This window comes from Monodon monoceros, unplaced genomic scaffold (genome assembly GCF_005190385.1).
Source record: "Monodon monoceros isolate NGI ecotype Baffin Bay Population unplaced genomic scaffold, NGI_Narwhal_1 Super_Scaffold_8, whole genome shotgun sequence".
Classification (NCBI taxonomy): domain Eukaryota; kingdom Metazoa; phylum Chordata; class Mammalia; order Artiodactyla; family Monodontidae; genus Monodon; species Monodon monoceros.
The window spans coordinates 65,097,172-65,118,502 of record NW_021703785.1 but is presented as its reverse complement, the minus strand read 5'-3'; the positions used below and the strand labels follow the sequence as shown (position 1 = coordinate 65,118,502).

Sequence of the window (21,331 nt, the reverse complement as noted above, 5' to 3'; positions counted from 1 at the left end):
AGTAATCTTGGTTGTAGGTTTATATCCTTCATCACTTTAAATTTGTCCTGCCACTCCCTTCTGGCTTGCAGAGTTTCTGCTGAAAGATCAGCTGTTAACCTTATGAGGATTCCCTTGTGTGGTATTTTTCCCTTGTTGCTTTTAATATGTTTTCTTTGTATTTAATTTTTCATAGTTTGATTAATATGTGTCTTGGCATGTTTCTCCTTGGATTTATCCTGTATGGAACTCTCTGTGCTTCCTGGACTTGATTAACTATTTCCTTTCCCATATTAGGGAAGTTTACAACTATAATCTCTTCAGATATTTTCTCAGTCCCTTTCTTTTTCTCTTCTTCTTCTGGGACCCATATAATTCCAATGTGGGTGCATTTAATGTTGTCCCAGAGGTGTCTGAGACTGTCCTCAGTTCTTTTCATTCTTTTTTCTTTATTCTGCTCTGCAGTAGTTATTTCCACTATTTTATCTTCCAGGTCACTTATCCGTTCTTCTGCCTCAGTTATTCTGCTATTGATCTCTTCTAGAGTATTTTTAATTTCATTTATTGTGTTGTTCATCGTTGCTTGTTCCCTCTTTAGTTCTTCTAGGTCCTTGTTAAATGTTTCTTGCATTTTCTCTATTCCATTTCCAAGATTTTGGATCATCTTTACTATCATTCTGAATTCTTTTTCAGGTAGACTGCCTATTACCTCTTCATTTGTTAGGTCTGGTGGGTTTTTACCTTGCTCCTTCATCTGCTGTGTGTTTTTCTGTCTTCTCATTTTGCTTTTCTTACTGTGTTTGGGGTCTCCTTTTTGCAGGCTGCAGGTTTGTAGTTCCCGTTGTTTTTGGTGTCTGTCCCCAGTGGCTAAGGTTGGTTCAGTGGGTTGTGTAGGCTTCCTGGTGGAGGGGCCTAGTGCCTGTGTTCTGGTGGGTGAGGCTGGATCTTGTCTTTCTGGTGGGCAGGTCCACGTCTGGTGGTGTGTTTTGGGGTGTCTGTGGCCTTATTATGATTTTAGGCAGCCTCTCTGCTAATGGGTGGGGTTGTGTTCCTGTCCTGCTAGCTGTTTGGCATAGGGTGTGCAGCACTGTAGCTTGCTGGTCGTTGAGTGAAGCTGGGTCTTGGTGTTAAGATGGAGATCTCTGGGAGATTTTCGCCGTTTGTTATTACGTGGAGCTGGGAGGTCTCTTGTGGACCAGTGTCCTGAACTTGGCTCTCCCACCTCAGAGGCACAGCCCTGACTCCTGGCTGGAGCACCAAGAGCCTGTCCTCCACACAGCTCAGAATAAAAGGGAGAAAAAAATAGAAGGAAAGAAAGAAAGAAAGAGGATAAAATAAAATAAAGTAAGACAAAATAAAATAAAGTTAATAAAATAAAAAATAATTATTAAGAAAAAACTTTTTAAAAAGTAAAAAAAAAGAAAAAGAACCCCAGACGGTTAGAACACTAGGACAAATGGTGAAAGCAAATCTATACAGACAAAATCTCACACAGAAGCGTACACATACACACTCACAAAAAGAGGAAAAGGGGAAAAAATAATATATCTTGCTCCCAAAGTCCACCTCCTCAATTTGGGATGATTCGTAGTCTATTCAGGTATTCCACAGATGCAGGTATATCAAGTTGATTGTGGAGATTTAATCGGCTGCTCCTGAGGCAGCTGGGAGGAATTTCCCTTTCTCTTCGTTGTTCGAACAGCTCCCGGGGTTCAGCTTTGATTTGGCCCCGCCTCTGCGTGTAGGTCACCTGAGGGCGTCTGTTCTTGGCTCAGACAGGACGTGGTTAAAGGAGCAGCTGATTCGGGTGCTGTGGCTCGCTCAGGCCGAGGGGAGGGAGGGGCATGGAGGGCGGGGCGAGCGTGCAGAGGGCGGCGTGACGTTGCAGCAGCCTGAGGCGAGCCGTGCGTTCTCCCGGGGAAGTTGTCCCTGGATCACCGGCAGTGGCGGGCTGCACAGACTCTCGGGAGGGGAGGTGTGGAGAGTGACCTGTGCTCGCACACAGGCTTCTTGGCGGCAGCAGCAGCCTTAGCGTCTCATGCCCATCTCTGGGGCCCGCGCTGATAGCCGCGGTCTGCGCCCGTCTCTGGAGCTCCTTTAAGCAGCGCTCTTAATCCCCTCTCCTCGCGCACCAGGAAACAAAGAGGCAAGAAAAAGCCTCTTGTCTCTTCGGCAGCTGCAGACCTCTCCCGGACTCCCTCCCGGCTACCTGTGGCGTACTAGCCCCCTTAAGGCTATGTTTACGCTGCCAACCCCAGTCCTCTCCCTGGGATACGACCGAAGCCGGAGCCTCAGCTCCCAGCCCCTGCCCGCCCCGGCGGGTGAGCCGACAAGCCTCTTGACGTGGTGAGTGCTGGTGAGTGCCGGTCGGCACCGATCCTCCGTGCGGGAATCTCTCCGCTTTGCTCTTCGCACCCCTCTTGCTGCGCTCTCCTCTGCGGCTCCGAAGCTTCTTCCCCCCTCCGCCACCTGCAGTCTCCGCCCGTGAAGGGGCTTCCTAATGTGCGGAAACCTTTCCTTCTTCACAGCTCCCTCCCACTGGTGCAGGTCCCGTCCCTGTTCTTTTGTCTCTGTTTTTTCTTTTGCCCTACACAGGTAGGTGGGGAGTTTTTTTGCCTTTTGGGAGGTCCGAGGTCTTGTGCCAGCGATCAGTGGGTGCTCTGTAGGAGTTGTTCCACGTGTAGATGTATTTCTGCTGTATCTGTGGGGAGGAAGATGATCTCCGCGTCTTACTCTTCCGCCATCTTCCCGTGATCCTCTCCTCCTCCGTATTTAAATCCATGTCCTAAGTATAACATTTCTTTCATTGTAAAGCCCAAGAAACACATGAAGAACTTGGGATTACTAATTGGATTAAACCTGTTAGGTCAAAATATTATTCTTCATGGGAGATTGGATTGGTATTTGGACTGCTGATGTGAAGTTTTCCATTTTGACTGTTCCCCGTGGGAGCTCTGTCTCAGCCGGTAGCAGCCCTCCTCTCCTCAGGGAACCAGTTTCAGAAGGAAACCTGATTAGAATAGACAGACTGTGGCTGGTGAAGCCCACGGACACCTTATAAGTTTTAATATGTGGCAGATATGAAAGTCAATTGCTTTTGCCCCAATATTCTTACTAGAAGTGAGGCATACGCGTGATACAATTTTCCTTATACACATTTACATTAACAGGCACTTGGAAAGGACATTGAAACACATTTCTTTGTTTCAAAATCATTCTTACGGAAGTCTTTGTTGTTTTACTGTTTCTGTCTTCCCTTTTAGAAGATATGTGAAAATGGGTTGATGTTTATGTGATGTAGTGGTTGGAAAACAGGCCTGTTTATATCAATAAAATGGAAGAGAGGGGTTTCTGTCAAATTGCCTACATATTCTGTGCTAGTGGTCTTCTTGTTTCTATAGATGCTCACTTGTTATACTCATTCTTTCCAAATAATTTCTGTTCATTGTCCATAAGTTAAAGCAAGCATATTTAAGTTTAATATAAAGATGCATTCAGACATCTAATAGGCATTAATCTCACTGGGATGATTGATAGGTAAGACATTCGTGTCTGGAAACAAGCTTTGGGCCGAATAAAGGCCTGCAGAGCAACCCTTCATAGCATCGTCCTTTCTCTGAAATGGTGAGACTTGGCCCCATCACACAACTGATATTCATCTTCTTAAGCAGTTTCTCAACATTCCTGAGATACCAAACCAATTGTGAAGGGCAAGGTCTTAGACCCCAGTTGTCCTTGGCTAAGGATGCTCGTGGGTATAGTTCGCTCAGGTGTGGCTGATAGCTAGAGTGAGCACCTTGGAAATACCTACAGCTTGACTTTCTGCAGCACCTCTAGGCAAAACAGGGAAACCTGAGCCTCCTCTGTTTGGAGCTTGTTTGACTGTGGCCAGTGTTTGGCTGACCCTATCATCTTTTTTTTTTGAGCCACTGTATACTCTAGATAGATCTCAGTCATGAGCTAAACTAAATTCATGTACTTCCTAGAGTGGAAATAAGCCCATTACCATTAGTTCACGCCCAGCATCATGGTTCTTGCTAACTTGATCATATTCAGAAGCATTCAGTGTTATCTTCCCTTTATGTGTCAGCCCCTGCATTGGGGAAAGTTGGTGTCTCTGTCTTTAAGAATAGTCTTTTTCTTAGGAAAGAATAAAATAATTTCTAGTAAATATCCAGACATGTTTTATTTTTGCATTCTTGGACGACTATACTAATAGGTGTTTTTCTCTGAAATAGAATATCAGTTTTATTATTGCCAGCATATTTATTATATTGATATTGATCTTTCTATAATTTTCATTTGATCCTATATTCTTTTCAAATGTTTTGATACACAGTTCACTCTATCTATAGTTATAAACTTTGCCTTTGTTTCTGCTTCGGTTGAGATCTAGACAATTGGTTGTATTAATTCCTTAAAATAGTTTGGTTAAAAATTCTCATTCACATTCACATTGGATACTCCATACATATAATCCCTGAAGGTATTCTATAAGTGATGCTTGATATTGATAAAATACATTTTGCTTTGGTTCAAATCTCATAGACCTTTGGAATCAGAAACATCCTTAAGAGTATTGTCAGAGCATCAATATCTTAGTCCAGTTTGGAATATTAATCTGTATCTTAAACCTTGTCTTATTTCTGGGCTTTCAGTTGACTATGTACCTTTGAATTTACATATGCTGCTTCTTTTTTTTTTTTTTTTTTTAAAGATGTTGGGGGTAGGAGTTTATTAATTAATTAATTTATTTTTGCTGTGTTGGGTCTTCGTTTCTGTGCGAGGGCTCTCTCTAGTTGTAGCAAGCGGGGACCACTCTTCATCGCGGTGCGCGGGCCTCTCACTATCGCGGCCTCTCTTGTTGCGGAGCACAAGCTCCAGACGCGCAGGCTCAGTAGTTGTGGCTCACGGGCCTAGTTGCTCCGCGGCATGTGGGATCCTCCCAGACCAGGGCTTGAACCTGTGTCCCCTGCATTAGCAGGCAGATTCTCAACCACTGTGCCACCAGGGAAGCCCCATATGCTTTTTCTTATATTGTAGAAGAGGAAATCATATTCACTGATCCCCCCACCTTTCCTGCCCTCCACATCACTTCCAGGCACTGACAAATATCAGTTGTGTTGAAGTGAGAGGGAGAAGTGAGGGGATCTAGACATCTACTTGGTCCTATGGTCCCCAGTGGTATCAATACACCATTGTAGTCTGAGTTGCCTTTCAATCTAGATACTGAAGTTGTTTCTGAGTCTTCTCCTTTCTTCATTCAGTCACCTCATCCTAATGATTGTTTCCTTTAAATGCCTCTGATATCCTTCTTTCCCTCCATTCCTGCTGTTACTCCTTTGGTAGGAGGCCTATTCACCATACATCTTAAATATTCCAACAGCCTCTTATTCATTTAATTGATTTAAAAATATTTTTCTGAATGCCTTCCAGTGTCAGGCCCAGAACCCTGGGGATACAAAGATGTAAAAGGCAGCACATGTTTGGAAAGGGCCTCCAGGCTATGGGGATGGCAAACGTGAAAACAGAAAAGGCATGATACAATTTGGTTAAGTGCTATAATGGAGATAGAAACAAGGGCTTCAGAAGCCCAGAGGAAGAATTTGAATTTTCTGCCACTTAAAGTTGTAAATTATATACAAATTATAACACATCAACCAAGTAAAACTCTATTGTCCTGCATCTTGTCTCTTCTACTCACCTCTAATTTTTCACTCTTTAAAATTTGCTCTTAGATTAGATTTCCTAAAAGGTAAACGTGATCACACCTGTCTTCTCAAAGGCTCCCTCTGATTTTTTCACTACATACAGATTAAAGTCCAGACATTATTCAACACCAGAGTTTACATCATGATTCATTTCTAACCCTGAGTCCACTAGTTTCCTTCTGTTCCCATCCCTGTCATTCTCATCCTGTGCATAAAATGCAACCCCTGTGATTGTTTACTGACCTCACTAATTTCGTTTTCCAACAACTTGATACTTCTTCCCTGATTCGTCTTCTTACATTGAACCTGTTCTGCCCTGGGAAGTTCCAATCTGTTGGAAACCCGCCATTTTAACTCATACCTTTTCACATAATTCTCCCTTCAACCACTCTTGTTTAAGTGAAAACTACCATTCTCTCCAAGGACCCCATCTTTCTTGCACTCCTTTTATAGGGAGGCTTCTCCCCACATATCAGGTTTATGGCTCATGTAAGAGCTAGCACAGCAAGAGAGGGCTCAACAGTCTCTCCTACACCTATCAGACTTGCACTCTTTTATAAAATCTTTCTTCCTCTCTTTTTTCTCCTCCTTTGGCTGCTTGCCTTCCTCCCTCCCTCCCCCTTCCTCCCTTCCTCCCTTCCTCCCTTCCTTCCTAACTTCCTTTCTTCCTTTCCTTCTTTCTTTCTTATGACATCTATGTATAGCCTTATTTTCCTTTGTCTCCCTCCTCATCCTTATCATAGCTTTCATCTCTCTCCCATGTATTTTGAGGACTTTACCTCTCAGAGTTTCACAGCATCACTCCCTATATCAGGCAGGTAGGGTTTAACTTGCTATAACAAAGAAATGCCCTGAAACCATGGCTTAAATAAGTTTTTGTTTGTTTGTTTTTTGTTTTGTTTTGTTTTTTTGCGGTACACGGGCCTCTCACTGTTGTGGCCTCTCCCGTTGCGGAGCAACAGGCTCCGGACGCGCAGGCTCAGCGGCCATGGCTCACGGGACCAGCCGCTGCGCGGCACGTGGGATCCTTCCGGACCGGGGCACGAACCCGTGTCCCCTGCATCGGCAGGTGGACTCTCAACCACTGCGCCACCAGGGAAGCCCTTAAATAAGTTTGAAGTTTATTTCCATCATGTAAATATCCAAGTAGGTGGTCCAGGGACAGCATGGAGCTCAGTAGAGCTGAGGATGTAATAGAGTCTGACTCCATTTTAGATGTTTGACTGACAGCTCTCAAGCCCCACCCCTCCCTCTTTCACTTTTGCCGCACATCTGGGCAAGGCAGTAAGGAAACCCCTGTAAACCTGCCATTGGCACCAGTAGGAAGATCAAACCACACAAACGCTGGCCAGCTTGGGAACTTTAACCTCGGCCCCAAGTCTTAATCACAGTAAAAACCAAGGCCACTTACTCTTCCCTTTGCTCAAGGCATTTTGGACCTACTTGAGCGTCTGCCCTGCTCTCCCCAGGAAGCCTCATTATATGAGTAATAAACATTTTCATATCCCGTGTGTGTGTGTGTGTGTGTGTGTGTGTCTGTGTGTGTGTGTGAGAGAGAGACAGAGAGAGAGAGATCATCAGTCTTGACATCTGAACCAATTTTAGAGAGAGGGCATTGATCCTACACCCTGCTAAACAACCACATAATAAGGATCTGACTTATTTCTATCTTATAATATTGCCATTCTCAATAAGCAGTTTGCATTATTTCATCCAATATGGCTGCTTCAGCTCTTGCCATCATATTCACATTCCAGTTAATGGAAAAAGGAAGAGGGGAAGGGATATACACACAGTTTATTTTCAGAGCGCAAACAGTAAGTTGCACACATTATTTCTATTCATGTTTCATTGGCCACAATCTAGAAGCATAGCCATGTACACGGTCACAACATAGCATCAGCACAGAAAGCTGAGAAATGTAGTCTTTATTTGGGCAGGCATGCCAAATAATCCATATAATCTGTGTAAGAAAAAGAGAATTGATGTTAGGAGATGACCAGCAGTCTCTGCTACACTTACTTAACTGTCCAAAGGAGGGCAAATTACCTAGCTTTCACAAAACAAGGAGCTAATAGTCTTTAGGGCCATTATGAGAATAGGAGAATTAAGTTCATATTCCTAGCCTAGTGATTTGCACATCATAGGCACATTATAAATAGTAATTGCTGTTATCAAATAATTTTAAAAGTATTAACAATATTAATAATAGTAATATTTCTCTCTACTATAAATTCTGTCATCATCATGGGAAAACTCAGGTCTATATGGTGGACTAATAATCCAAATATTTATCCTTTCTTGATTTTAAATTCCAGTTGCCTTCATCTCATTCTGTTTGACCAACCTAATGTCATTATCACGCTCTGTTTCTTGCCCTTATCTAAAATTTTCACACTGTAGGCATTGCTAACTCCAGTATTCACTCTGTCATCTTAACCAACTAAACAACTTTCTTCTATTCTTTCCTTTTCTCTTCCATCCTTCTGTTCTTCCACCCTCTCATTCTTTCTTACTTTTATCTTTCCATTTTTTTTCTTCTCGACAATTTCAGTAGCTCCTTATCACTGGTCTGTTATACTTCTATTTTTTCCTTATCCAACTCCCTTGCACACTCTCCTTGGAAGCTAGGATTACTAGTTTCCATACATCCCTTACTCTTCAGCTTCGCCATCCTCAATAGATGGCCACTTTGTGTTAAGGAATAGAGAGCCATTAGGAAATAACTACTGCTTACGTACTTCCCCTCCCTCTTTAAAATCAGAGGAAATCTGTTTCTCGTCCTCTCCAAAGCTAATCTCTTTGTCTCATTTCTTCCCAGGCATTTATCTGTTCGAAGCCCTCTTGTTTCCAATACATTTAACCATTTCATGTTCACCATCTTCTTTTCTCAGAAGATGTATGTCTTAGTCAATTTGGGCTGCTAAATGAAAATACCACAGACTGGGTAGCTTATGAACAGCAGAAATTTATTTCTCACAGTTTGGGAGGCTGGGAGGTCCAAGATCAAGGTGCCAGCATGGTCAGGTTCTGGTAAAGGCCCTTTTCCATTTCACGGACTGCTGATTTCTCTCTGTGCCCTCACATGGCTGAAAGGGCTGGGGAGCTCTGTGGGGTCTCTTTTCTGAGAACATTAATCCCATTTGTGAGGGCTCCACCCTCATGACCTAAGCACCTCCCAAAGGCCCCACGTCCTAAAACCATCACATAGGGTCTTCGAATTTCAACATATGAATTTGGGGGGGGACATAAATATTCACACCGTAGCAGTGTATTAATTATCATTGCTGTGTAACAAATTTTCTCCAAACTTAAGACAGAAAAATGGATTGTCTCGCAGTTTCTGTGGGTCAGGAATTTGGATGCAGTTTTAGGTTACTCAGAAGTCTGTAATCAAGGTGTCATACAGGGCTGCGATGGTCTCATCTGAGGCCAAGGGAGGAGACTCTCCCAAGTTCCCTCATGTAGACCTTCAGTCCTCACTGGCTGTTGGACTTTGGATCTTAGCTACGCACAACATAGGCTTCTCCATAGGACAGTCTGCAGGCTGGCAGATGGCTATGTCCAGAGCGAATAAGGGAGAGAGAACAAGCAAGACAGAAGTTGCAGGTTTTTGTAACCTAATCTGAGAATTGACGTGCCATCACTTTTACCATATTCCATTCATTAGAAGCAGGTCCTTAGGTCCAGCCCACATCAAAGGAAAGAAGATTACATAGAGTGTGGGGACCAGAAGGTGGGGATCATTGGGAACCGTTTGAGAAGCTGCCTACTACCAGACTACACGTGATGACACGTGATTACTACAAGATGGCACATGTCTTCTTGGTAGAGCTTCTTAAAAGGGTAGTCCAAGTTCACTGTTTCCAGTTCTTCCTCATCCTGCTTCTGTCTCTACCACTGTTGTTATGTGGCTCCACTAAAGTCACTGAAGACTTCCTAATTGCCAGGTCAAATAGGCAGTATTTTTGTCCTTAGATTATTCTGATTTTCTGCAGAATTTGACCATTTGATATAACTGACCTCCTTCTCTAATCTCTTCCCTAACATCATTCTCTCTTAGTTCACTCATTCCCTAGTCCCTTCTTCTTTCATTATCATCTTACATGATGAGATCATCCAGGGTTTGTTCTCTGCCCTCTTCTCTTTCTACTCTTCCTGAGAAATCCCATTTACATCCTTGGCTTCAGCTGCCCTACACATGCTGATGACTCCAGCCCAAATTTCTCTTTTGTCCTCAAGGCACATATATCCTGGTAAACTGCTAAATGACCGTCCCAACCTTGGCATTGCAGATTTAATGTCTCCATAACCTTCCCCCACACCCATCCTCCTGAGTTTCTCTCTTGAGGGACTGCACTCCAGCCATGATTGTGGGAGTCAGTCTAGGTTCCTCTCTCACTTCCACAACAGGGACTGAGTGCTGTCCACATCATACCCTCTCCTGTTACTTACACTGGCTCCCTCCTCTCTGTCTCCACTGCTGCTCTTGCCTGTTCAGCCCCTTATTGTTTCTCTTTTCGGTTATTAATTCACCTCCCCGACTTCTGACTCCTCCCCTCCAATCTGTCCTTGGCACAGCTGTCAAAGTGATCTTTCTAAGAGGCGAATGGGATCACATCATCGCCCTGCTTTAAAACCCTCCAGTGGCTCCCTATTTTCTGTAGGATCAAATCTGAATGCCATGGCATGGCGTACAATGCTTTGGCCTCTGTCTCACTCTCCTCCCATTTTTCCCCTCCCAGTCTCCTGTAAGTACTCCATGCTCCAGCTGTACTGAGATACTTGTGATTCCCCGACTACACTCTGTGTTTTCTTGCCTGTTTTCTTGGGCACATGCTCCTTATTTTGTATTAAATGACCTTCCCTTATGAGACTAGCTAACTCCTACTCTTCTGGAGGCCCAGCTTAAACGTCACCTACAGCAGCAACTCTCTGAGGCATTTCTCCCAGTCAGACTCATTTTGCTCCCCTCCTTTTATGTTCTCATCACCTTTATGCAAACCCAGATTACAGTGCTTATCCCACTAGGTTATAAATATTGATTTCTTGCTGTCTCACCCACGAGAATGTGAGCATGTGAACTCCTTACAGGCAGGTACAGATGTTTTACCTCTGAGCCCTCCACAAATCCTGGTTCATAGGAGGCATTAAATAAATGTTTGATGAGTGAATAAATATTCATTCAAAGCCCTCAAGCCAAACTGACATTCCCTGTGCACTCACCATACCATTCTATCTCCTTCCCTGAGTTCTAGCTTTTTCCCACCCCTACACCGGCAATCAGGAGTAATCTGTCAACAAATAAAGGTGTCTTTTGTAGGAAAAAACATTACAATATTTATGAAGTTGGAAAATTAACAGTTGTTTCAGTTGTTATTGTTTTTGTTTTAATACACACAAGACACGAGAGAAGCTAAAGTTCAAACTTTAGTTTTGGCAATTTAAGTATATACATATATAGTTACTATATCTTATATGTATATATAAAAGACAGTAAATCATCAATCAGTGGACAATATAGAACTGGTTGTAAGTCCCCCGAGAGAGGAAAGAGGTCAGCGCTGGTCTTCATTACTGTGTGACCACAGGGGTGGAGTACCATCTTGGCTGAGCATTGACCACTGGGTCTGGTGGGTGAAGAGGGGGTGCATGATGTTTGTGGGTGAGAGTGAGGGCAATGAGATGAGTCTTTCTGATAGTGGTTTGTTGTAGGGTAAAATAAGGTCGTATTAAAGAAAGGTGTGAAGATTGCCTTAATCAAATTTCAACTTGATCGTGTAGTAAAAAGAAAAGCCATCGAAGTGTGTGAACTGAAGCACACTACTGTGCTTCCAGGTACTGTTGTATCTTCCCTGGAAGGCCGGGGAGCCAGATATGTTCATAGAGTCATGGCTGCATTCATTTTTATTTTTGAGAAAAAAACTTAACAAATACTACTTTAAAAAACTTAATATGGAGCTAGTAGAACTCAGGTTGGACCTAAAGCTGTTTTAGTGAACCGGAATCTGGGAAATACTGTGTAAAGTAAGCATCAATCCAACTGTAGCCAGTTGTTCTTTTTCATATGAAAATTTTACCTCTAGATTTGATTCTAAATTCCCTATTGCCCTAATTTGTTGTTGTAAAATATTTTAATAATACATATAGAAATACACAAACACACAATTGCACATTTAAGTGACTGCTGGAGAATGCCAAAGTATAAGATAATCAATTTCTTAAAATCTAGGTATCTGAACCAGTTCAACCCATGTTTATATTATACTTGCTTACTAATTAGTCTACATTGGGTTTAAAATAATCCTCTTTTATCGGTTAAAATTTCTGTCTCCCACGTATTTTTATTCTATTTGACATAACATTTAGATAAAGAATGATTTTTTTTTTTGTAATGAATATGTCTGTTGAATTATATAATTTTAAGTGAGTGGTAATCTGTTTCTTCCCACTCCAGTTCTTTTTTGCATAACGGAGAAAAAAAGAACAGGTTAATTTTGATAACATTTAAAAAAATAACGAATTGGAAATTAGTAAAGGTTTTCTTCCAAGTCCATTATAATCTTGTTTTTCTTGTAATTAGATAATTGGTCTAATAAAGTATGTTGAATATTTTTATCTCCTAGATGTGTAAATATACTATGCTTGTAGATTTAAAAATTTACTTATTTTTCTTCAGTTTTTCTGTCTAATTTGATACCTTGCCCTCAAAATACCTTTAATATTCTTCTTAAGCATTATATGCAACTAATATATATAAATTGAATATAGTTCCAAAGAAAGGGGGGAAGTTTTTGTGTTTATATACAGTACAATGTGCCTATATCTTTGCTTTAAGTGACAAAGAACCTTGAATTACTTTTCAAAAACAGCAGCCTTGGAAAGCCATTTTTTCAGTAGCACTCGCTATTATATCATTCTCATTTTTCAATTGAGTTTCTGTTGAGCTGAATTTTATAGCATCAATTCCCAACCTGCCTGAGTTGGATTCATTAAAAAAAAAAAACTCTAAGTACATATCTAACAAGCTATATACATTAATCTTGGGCTTAACCTCTTTTAAACCACTGGTATAGGTGGGAAACCTCTAAACATTGATTGCCCCTTGGGGTATGGGGTTGATGGGAGGTAGGAATAGTTTCCTGCAAATGCAAAGAGTCAGTTAGCTTTTATAACTGCTCTTCAATTAAAATAAAAATAGAATTCTCTGGGGAGAAATCTAACCAGAAAGATCACTTCACTGTAAATAGGCCAGTCAATTTTATAGAAAAAAAGCCTCCAGCACCTAGCACTCATTCCCATATATATTGATTTATTCATTCAACCAATATTTCTGAGTGCATATGCTGTCCAAGGTATACTGTGTCCATCAATTACATTTTATACACACAGTGATATGAATCAGTTTTGGCAACAGGGCAAGTAAAACAAGGACTAGTAATAGTACCACTACTACTAATACTACTGGCAACAGTCACCAGTGACTGTGAATCTCTAATATGCCAGGTATTACTCTAGAATCCTCATTTTCAAGATTGCTTTCAAAAGTGTGGCAGGAGAGAGAATATAATGTCCAGTTTACAGATAAGATATTGAGACAGTTTATGTCTATCATGAGGCCATTAGATGTGTATGCAGTAATATTAAAAAAACAATTGGTAAAATCTTTCATTTCCTTTGCAGAGAGAAGATAGCACTGTCAAAGTGATGATACACAGAGAGAGGAATTGAAGAAAACCTAAGGTAAGAGTTTCCTTATTCTCAAAATCCAAAGAGAATGAAAGTAGAGCAAAAATCAGGGTTATATCAACATTTACCTTCTGCCTTTTACCTTCAAATCAGATTCATTGTTAATGGGGAGGAGGTAAGTAGAAAGTGAGATGAAAAAGAAAAAAATGATGTTCGGTTCTAACCTGCTCCATTCTGACTTAATTGTACAATGTTTTTTTCATTTTTTTAGTTTTAAATATCATCTATTGACATCCAACAAGGATTTAATTTTCTTTCTTCACCAACCCACACCTACACACTTTCCTTACCTTGGCCTCTCCACAGTTATAGCACATTTATACTATGTATTTAGTTTTTACATTTTTATGGCTGTGGATATTACTTATAGCCAAGTCATGCAATGTATTATAATAAAATTCATTTCTAGTAATTTAAAAAAATTTTTTGTAGTAGTTATAGCTGTTTGTTTTATATGAGCCTATTACTTAGTTGTTCCCAAATCCTCTGCTAGAAGTTAAAAAAAATTCTATAACGTATTTACAAACCATGTAAACTGGTTCCACCCACTCTGGATGCTTCTACAAATTTCTATTTGTCTCCGATGTTCTGAAATCTCATACTAATGTGACTTAGTGTAAGACATTTTTCCAGCCATTGAATTGAGCACTTGGTAGGTTCATTAATGCAGAAAATCACATCCTGCATTTTGAGTATTTGTTATTATTATTACTTATTTGATAATTGTCCTCTTGTATTTTCTCTCTTCTCTCTCCTGATCTTGTGGATTTTTTTATTTTTATGTTGTTCTGATTGTGCTGATCCTCTTTTTTTTTCTAATTTTTATCTTCTGCTTTCCATCACGTTACCTTTTCATTCTAGTTTATTGGAGGTTAAATTCCAACATTTTATAGGGCTTTGTATCTCTGCTATCATAATTTTTAATGTCTTAGAGTTTATTTTGTTCTCTGAATTTTCCTTTTGTAGCTTTTTACATAAATAGTGTGTTTTTAGGAGACCAATACTGGTAACTTTTGAAGTATTATTTTGCTCTCTGCATTCTCTATTTTCTTCATAAATAATAGTGAAAAATATAAAATAACTAAAAAAATTAACTGGGAAAGTATAAACCTTCTCAAATAGCAGTTGCCTTGCCTAGCTCCCAGGTTCTCTAGCCCCATACTTTATTTCTTCAAAGTACATGTGACTTCCTAACATTGCATTTGCTATTTGTTTATTGCATTCTTACTAACTAAAACTCATACTGGAATGCAGCTTCCTTGAGGGTAGAAGACTTTTGTACTCCAATGCCTAGAAAACAGTGACTAAGTACATGATAGGTGAATCAAAAATCTTTATTGGGTCAATATGTGGTGAAATAAGTGAAGAAAACTATAAAGTCTATTTGAGAACATAGCATAAGACTTGAACTGATGGGAAGGCAGATCATGTTCTTATTTGGGAACACTGACATGTTTTAAGGTCATTTTTCCTACCGTGTTGAAAGAAGGTAGGAAGTTCCAAAAGTAGAATATGGAGATCACTTTTGGCTGTTGCAGTCATCTAACAAACTGTGAAGATCACCTGGACTGAGGTAGTAGTAGAGATATAGAGTGAAAAGGTCAGGCAAAGATCTGTTTTTGCAAGAAAATTCAGCAAGACTTGCTGTGTTGTATTGCATAACATACATCCACAATTAGATTCTATTTAAAAAAAAATCATTTGTGTTTTTTCCTAATGGTGGCTATCTAGGTTGCCTCCAACTCCCTATCTCTATAAGTAATGCTATATTGATAATCTTTAGGTATAACTCCTCATGGGCTTGTGGAGTAGCATCCCTGACCTGGTAATACTGAGATATGAGCTACATCTGAATTTTTTTCTGAATGGCTAAAACTATTTATACTTGTACCAACAATCCATCAGAATTCCCATTGTCCTCCACCCTTACCAATGCTTGGTACTGTGTGACATTCTAATTTCATGGGTATAAAGGGATCTCCCATTATTTTAGTTTAAGTTTCCCTAATGGTTAGTGAGGATAAACATTTCTACATTTCTAACCATTGAGGTTTTCCTCAGCTTATTCATATCCTTTTTGCATGTTTTTTTTTTGAACTTTAGAGTTTAGATTTATTTAGGGCCATTTGCACATGTTCATAGAATAGTTAGTTTACCCTAACAAATGATGAGACAGCTCGCCCTCATTGAGTCCCTGGCCTAAATGTATTTGCTTTACTTATATAGCAAGAGGATAACATTAAACATGGAAGCTTTCAATTTGTGACACCAAACAGTGATCTATACAGGGCATCCTTCAAAAGCTACGATTAAGGATCCACCTAGCTTTTCAGCAGTACAAGTCCGGTTGAGGTCCTCTGGCCCATTTGCCTGACATTTGTGTTTTATGCCTTGAAATTTCTTTTTGATTGTATCCTTGGAGCTTGCATAGATCATTTTATGTTTCAGAGGTTCTAGTTCTGGTGCCCACGAAAAAAGCATCAACTCCTCTTTTCTGGAGTCCTTTGTTTCGAAGCTTGCATCATGCAAAGTATATAGCAACAATCTTTTTCAGGAAGCATTTCCACAAAATGCTTGAAAGGATCAGTTGTGGTTACACCAAAATCTCTTTGCTGCCTTCTACAATGAGGCGCTTTTTGTCTACACTGAGACAAAAAATGACAGCCTTCTTTCTTTTCTTGATTTCTTCTGGTGCGGAGCACTTCCAAACTTTAGTGTCATAAAAACGTGGCATACTTCATCAGCAACTTGCACTCCTGTGGCCATGTTCACTGTGGTGGTTGCAGAGCGCAGACCCGCATGTTTCAGTTGATTACCTACCTTTGTCTTGTTGATTTGTAGAAGTTCTTTGTATGGTCTAGTTAATAATTCCATCTTGGTTTTGGATGTCTTTCAGTCTGTCACATATCTGTTAACATTGTCCTTGATTTCACTGTGCACACACAAAAGAATTCCTGAATTCAACAGACATGATGGGATCTTGGATGGCAGCGGCCAAGTGACAGTACATAATCACTAAAAATAAGATGGACTTGTTACCGTAATGGATGACAGAACAAAAGCCATCATCACAGCAGTCTTGCCCACGGAGATTGTCAACAATTAATTAATTATTTATGGTGTTCCTAGGCTGGAATAGTTGTGCAGTGTATTAGTTTCTTAAGGCTGCTGTAACAAAGTATCACAGTCTAGGTGGCTTTAAACAACAGAAACTTACTCTCTCACAGTTCCTAAGTCTAGAAGTCTGAAATGAAGGTATAGGTACCATGTTCTCTCTGATGCCTTGTGGGGAGAATGTGTTCCATGCCTCTCTTAGCTTCTGGTGTTGCTGGCAATCTTTGGCGTTCCTTGGCTTGTTGATTCATCATTCCAATCTCTGCCTCCTTCATCACATGGCATTTTTCCTGTGTCTGGCCTCTGTGTCTCTTCTTTTCTTCTTATAAGGATATCAGTCACATTAGATTAAGGACCTATCCCACTCCAGTATGACTTCATCTTAACTAAATCTTAATTACAACGGCAACAGCCTTATTTCCAAAAAAGTCACATTCATAGATATCAGAGGTTAGGTCTTCAATATACATTTTTGCAGGTTACCACTCAGTGTACAACAGACAGCTTATTAAAGTTTTATTTGATTTATATAAGCAAGAAGCTCCAAGTCTGGTGTAAGAATCCTGACCTGAATCTCCAAAGAGAGTTATGGTTCTTTAATCAATTCCAAGACTTAAGTCAGTTGATAAATCTAGAGTCTCATGAATGAGGGGGAGGCCACGTCCTCTTGAAGAGGGAACCTTGTACGTAGCCGAAAATTGATGCCTCCTCTCAGCTGTCTCCCAAGGAACTTGTGCCCAGTTGCCAGGGTGGTTATGCACTGAGGAAGGGAAAATAATCAGACTCTTCAGGGTTTACTAAACGCTGGCTCTGAACTGACACCAATTCCTAGAGATTCCTAAGCCACAAGTAGGGGATTTTGAATTTGAGGTGATTAATGGAATTTTGGCTCAGGTTTGCCTCATAGGGGGCCCACTAACACACCCATGGTATCCATAGGTGTCTGTGGAAGATAGAGGTGCTGCTTGAACCTTTGGCAGGCCCTGATAGGAGAATTACAGTGCAGACCTTTATGATTTTGGAGCAAAGCTGTGTCATCCTCTGCAGACAGCTATGTTTTTGGGAAACAGGTTTCTGATTTGTTACTGGACTGAATGCTTGACCATGGACTACCAAGTTTCCCACGTGACCTGAGCTGCCTATCCTGAATGGATGTTGTCTGACCCACCAAGTCACAAAATTATACATGTGTAGCAACCCTCAGTCAGTGAATGAAAGTCATATAAATATATAACATTGAACCCAAGAAGATCCTTAAAGCCATGAGCGATATCCAACTTACTCCTGCTTCACTGTTTTCAACTCACACCTATGAGGACTTTCCTATGACTAGTCAACTGTAGAAGAAAACCTTTAGATCTGAATTACAAATGGCTCTGCATTATTTGTTGGTACCACCTGAAAATGGATGGTTGCAGCACTATAGCCCCAAAAAGATGGCCTTGAAGGACAGTGGTGAAGAAAAATTCTCCCATTTGTTAGAACTTTGAGCAGTGCATTCGATTGTTAAGTTTTTCTTGAAGGAGATATGGACAGAAGTAAAAATATACATCTTTTCATGGGCTGTGGCTAATGGTTTGGTTTGCTGTGGGGAGATAGAAGGATTAAAACATTTGTGAGAAGGAGGTCTAGGGAAGAGATATGTGAATTGACCTCTCCTAATAGGCTCAAAGTGAGAAGATATGTTATGTCCTACCTGCGTGCTCACCAAAAAGCAACTCAGAAGAGAAAGCTCTTAATACTAACTTGGACAAGATGACCTGTTTTGTGGATATCAGTCAGCATCTTTCCCCTTTCTTACCTAGAAGCTGAGACTGCTACTGGCCACTTCAGGCTCTTAATAACATTGAATAAATAGGCAAAAAATGATGACTTTAGTGGCTGGGGTGATTGATCCTGACAATGAAAGGGAAATCAGGTTGCCAATATGCAAAGGAGATAAAGAAGAGCTATAATGCAGGAGATCCTCTGGTCTGGCTCTGAATCCTCCCATGTCCTGTGATAAAAGCCAACAAATCCACACAGACACTTGTCCATGAATGTCCACAGCAGCACATTCATAGTAGCCAAAATGTGGAAACAAACTGCATGTCCATCAACTGATGAGTGGATAAACAAAATATATAGATTTTTTTTTGTTTACTGTGTATTTTGATATATTTCATACTGAATGGAATAGCATTTAGGCATAAAAAGGAATGGGGTACTAATACACATACTACAATATAGAGAAACCTTGAGAACATCATGCTAAGTGAAAGAAACCAGACATACAAAAAACCACACCTATTATATGACTCCATTTATACGAAATGTCCAGAATAGGCAAATCTATAGAGACAGAAAGTATATAAGTAGTTACCTGGGTGGCTTAGGGGTAAGAAGGAGTAACAGCTAGTAGATACAGGGTTTCTTTTTGGGGTGATGAGTATATTCTAAAATTGATTGTAGTGGTTGTTGTACTACTGTGTGAATATACTAAAAACCATTGAGTTGTACACTTTAAATGGATTAATTGTATGGTATGTGAATTATATCTCAACAAAGCTGTTTCCCAAAAAAAAAGCCAATGGAAAAATACAACAATAAAATTCAGACAGGAATGTTAATAGCTCAGGCCCTTTAAAATTGAAAGTTTGATTTTCCTTATCAGGCAAGGGACTATGACTAGCCAATATGCTTGCTTTATGGTAAAAAAAAAAAATGTTATTTTATTTTGTAGCTCAAATTTTTCTAGCTTTGGCCATTGTAATTTTTCCATGCCTCCATCCTTTTGTTTTTTGAGCACTGCTTCACTTTCTGGCACTAGAAGATGCTCAGGCTCTTCTTTTATCTTCAGTGCCATTTTCATTTGATCTAATTACTGATATAATTGTGTTTATATCTATTATGTTGATATTTGCTTTCTTTTTTATTTATTTAATTAATTTATTTATTTTTGACTGTGGTGGGTCTTCGTTGCTGCAGGCGGGCTTTCTCTAGTTGCGACGAGCGGGAGCTACTCTTTGTTGAGGTGCGTGGACTTATTGCGGTGGCTTCTCTTGTTGTGGACCACGGGCTCTAGGCACGCGGGCTTCAGTGGTTGTGGGTTGCGGGCTCTAGAACGCAGACTCAGTAGTTGTGGTGCATGGGCTTAGTTGCTCTGCAGCATGTGGGATTTTCCTGGACCAGGGCTCGAACCCGTGTTCCCTGCATTGGCAGGTGGGTTCTTAACCACCACACCACCAGGGAAGCCCTTGATATTTGCATTCCATTTTCTCATATGTTTTGTGTCATTTATTCTTCCTTTCTTGCTTGCTTTTGGGTTTAACAAGTTTTTTTTATTATTTCATTTTCTCCTCTATTATCTCTTCGGTTATATCATCTGTTATTATGATTTTATTGGTTGCACTTGAAATTGTAATACATATCTTTGATTCATTATAATCTACTTTAGATAGGTGCTTTACCGTTCCTCAAACAATAAAAGAAGCTTACAAAAAATTCAACTTCTATTACTCCGTCCCTCCCCTGTGCTATTTTTGTTATACTCTACTTTTATATATGCTATAAATCCCACAAAATATTATTATTGTTGTTGTTTGAAAGAGTCAATATTTATTTTTATTTGCCCACATATTTATCCTTTCAGGTGCACTTCATTCCTTCTTACAGTCCCATGTTTCTATCTGGTAACATTTATCCTCACCCTGAAAATTTATCTTTATTACTTCTTGTGTGTATACCTCCTGGTAACAGATGCTTTGAGTTTTTTTGTTGGCTAGTTTGTTTTTAGGTTTGAAAACATCTCCATTTTGGCTTCAGTTTTGAAGGATATATTCACTTAATATAGAACTGTAGGCTGACATATTTTTAAAGTTTCAGTGTTATAAAGATGTTATCCTACTGTCTTCTGACTTCCACGGATTTTTTGTGTGTGTGTGTGTGTGTTTTTTCCTTTTCTCAAGGATTATGTCTGGAGAGTTTTATAATATTTTTGACCAGCTGTAACAGTTGTTTGTATAGGATCCCAACTACTCCATGATAAGCATAACTGGAACTCATCTCTTCTTGGCTTTTGCATTGGCCGTGACATAACCATTTCTGTGGTAGAATGCATCTTTGTCTTGTTCCTGAGCTTAAAAAGGAGTGTATCTGAAATGCCTCCATTAAGTATGATTACTGGTAACTACCCTCTATCAAGTTGAAGAAGATTCCTTCTATTCTTATCTATCAGAGAATTATTTTTAATCATAAATAGATGTTAAAATCTATCATTCACCTTTTCTGAATCTGTAGAGACGGTATTGTATGTGGTTTTTCTCTTTTATTTCACTGTTGTAGTAAATTTCACTGACTGATTTTATGGAGTTCAACAATCTTTGCATTTCTCAGATTAGCCACGCTGATCAATCCTCTTGATCATGACATATTCATTTTTAGAGCTTAGTTTTTGGTTTATATTTACCTGGTATATCTTTTCCATTATTTATCAAATACTCATAATTTCTGTATCTTTTGTTTATATGTGTCTCCAGTAAACAACATATTACTGGATTTTTTAAAGTCCAGTCTGGAAAACTGTTAACCCTATGCCTCCTGTTGGGAGAATATCTTTTTGTTTCCAGAACTCTTGAAAGTAAGCAGACTCTACTCCTCTCAGTGAGATCAGTAGGTCCTGATGACCCGAGGTCTCAGCAAAGTAAGAAATCTTCATCCTGAACCTCAATGAAAACCTTCCTCTGAGGCTGCAGTGCACAGTTCCTTCCCCTGGAGATTCAGGGAGAAGCTGTGTCTCA

At 40.0% G+C, this 21,331-nt stretch overlaps 1 pseudogene; it reads right to left on the bottom strand.

Annotated features, from left to right (window-relative positions):
* Positions 1-15,719: 15,719 nt before the first annotated feature.
* On the bottom strand, positions 15,720-16,205 carry LOC114888330 (annotated as a pseudogene).
* Between the last annotated feature and the right edge of the window lie 5,126 nt (positions 16,206-21,331).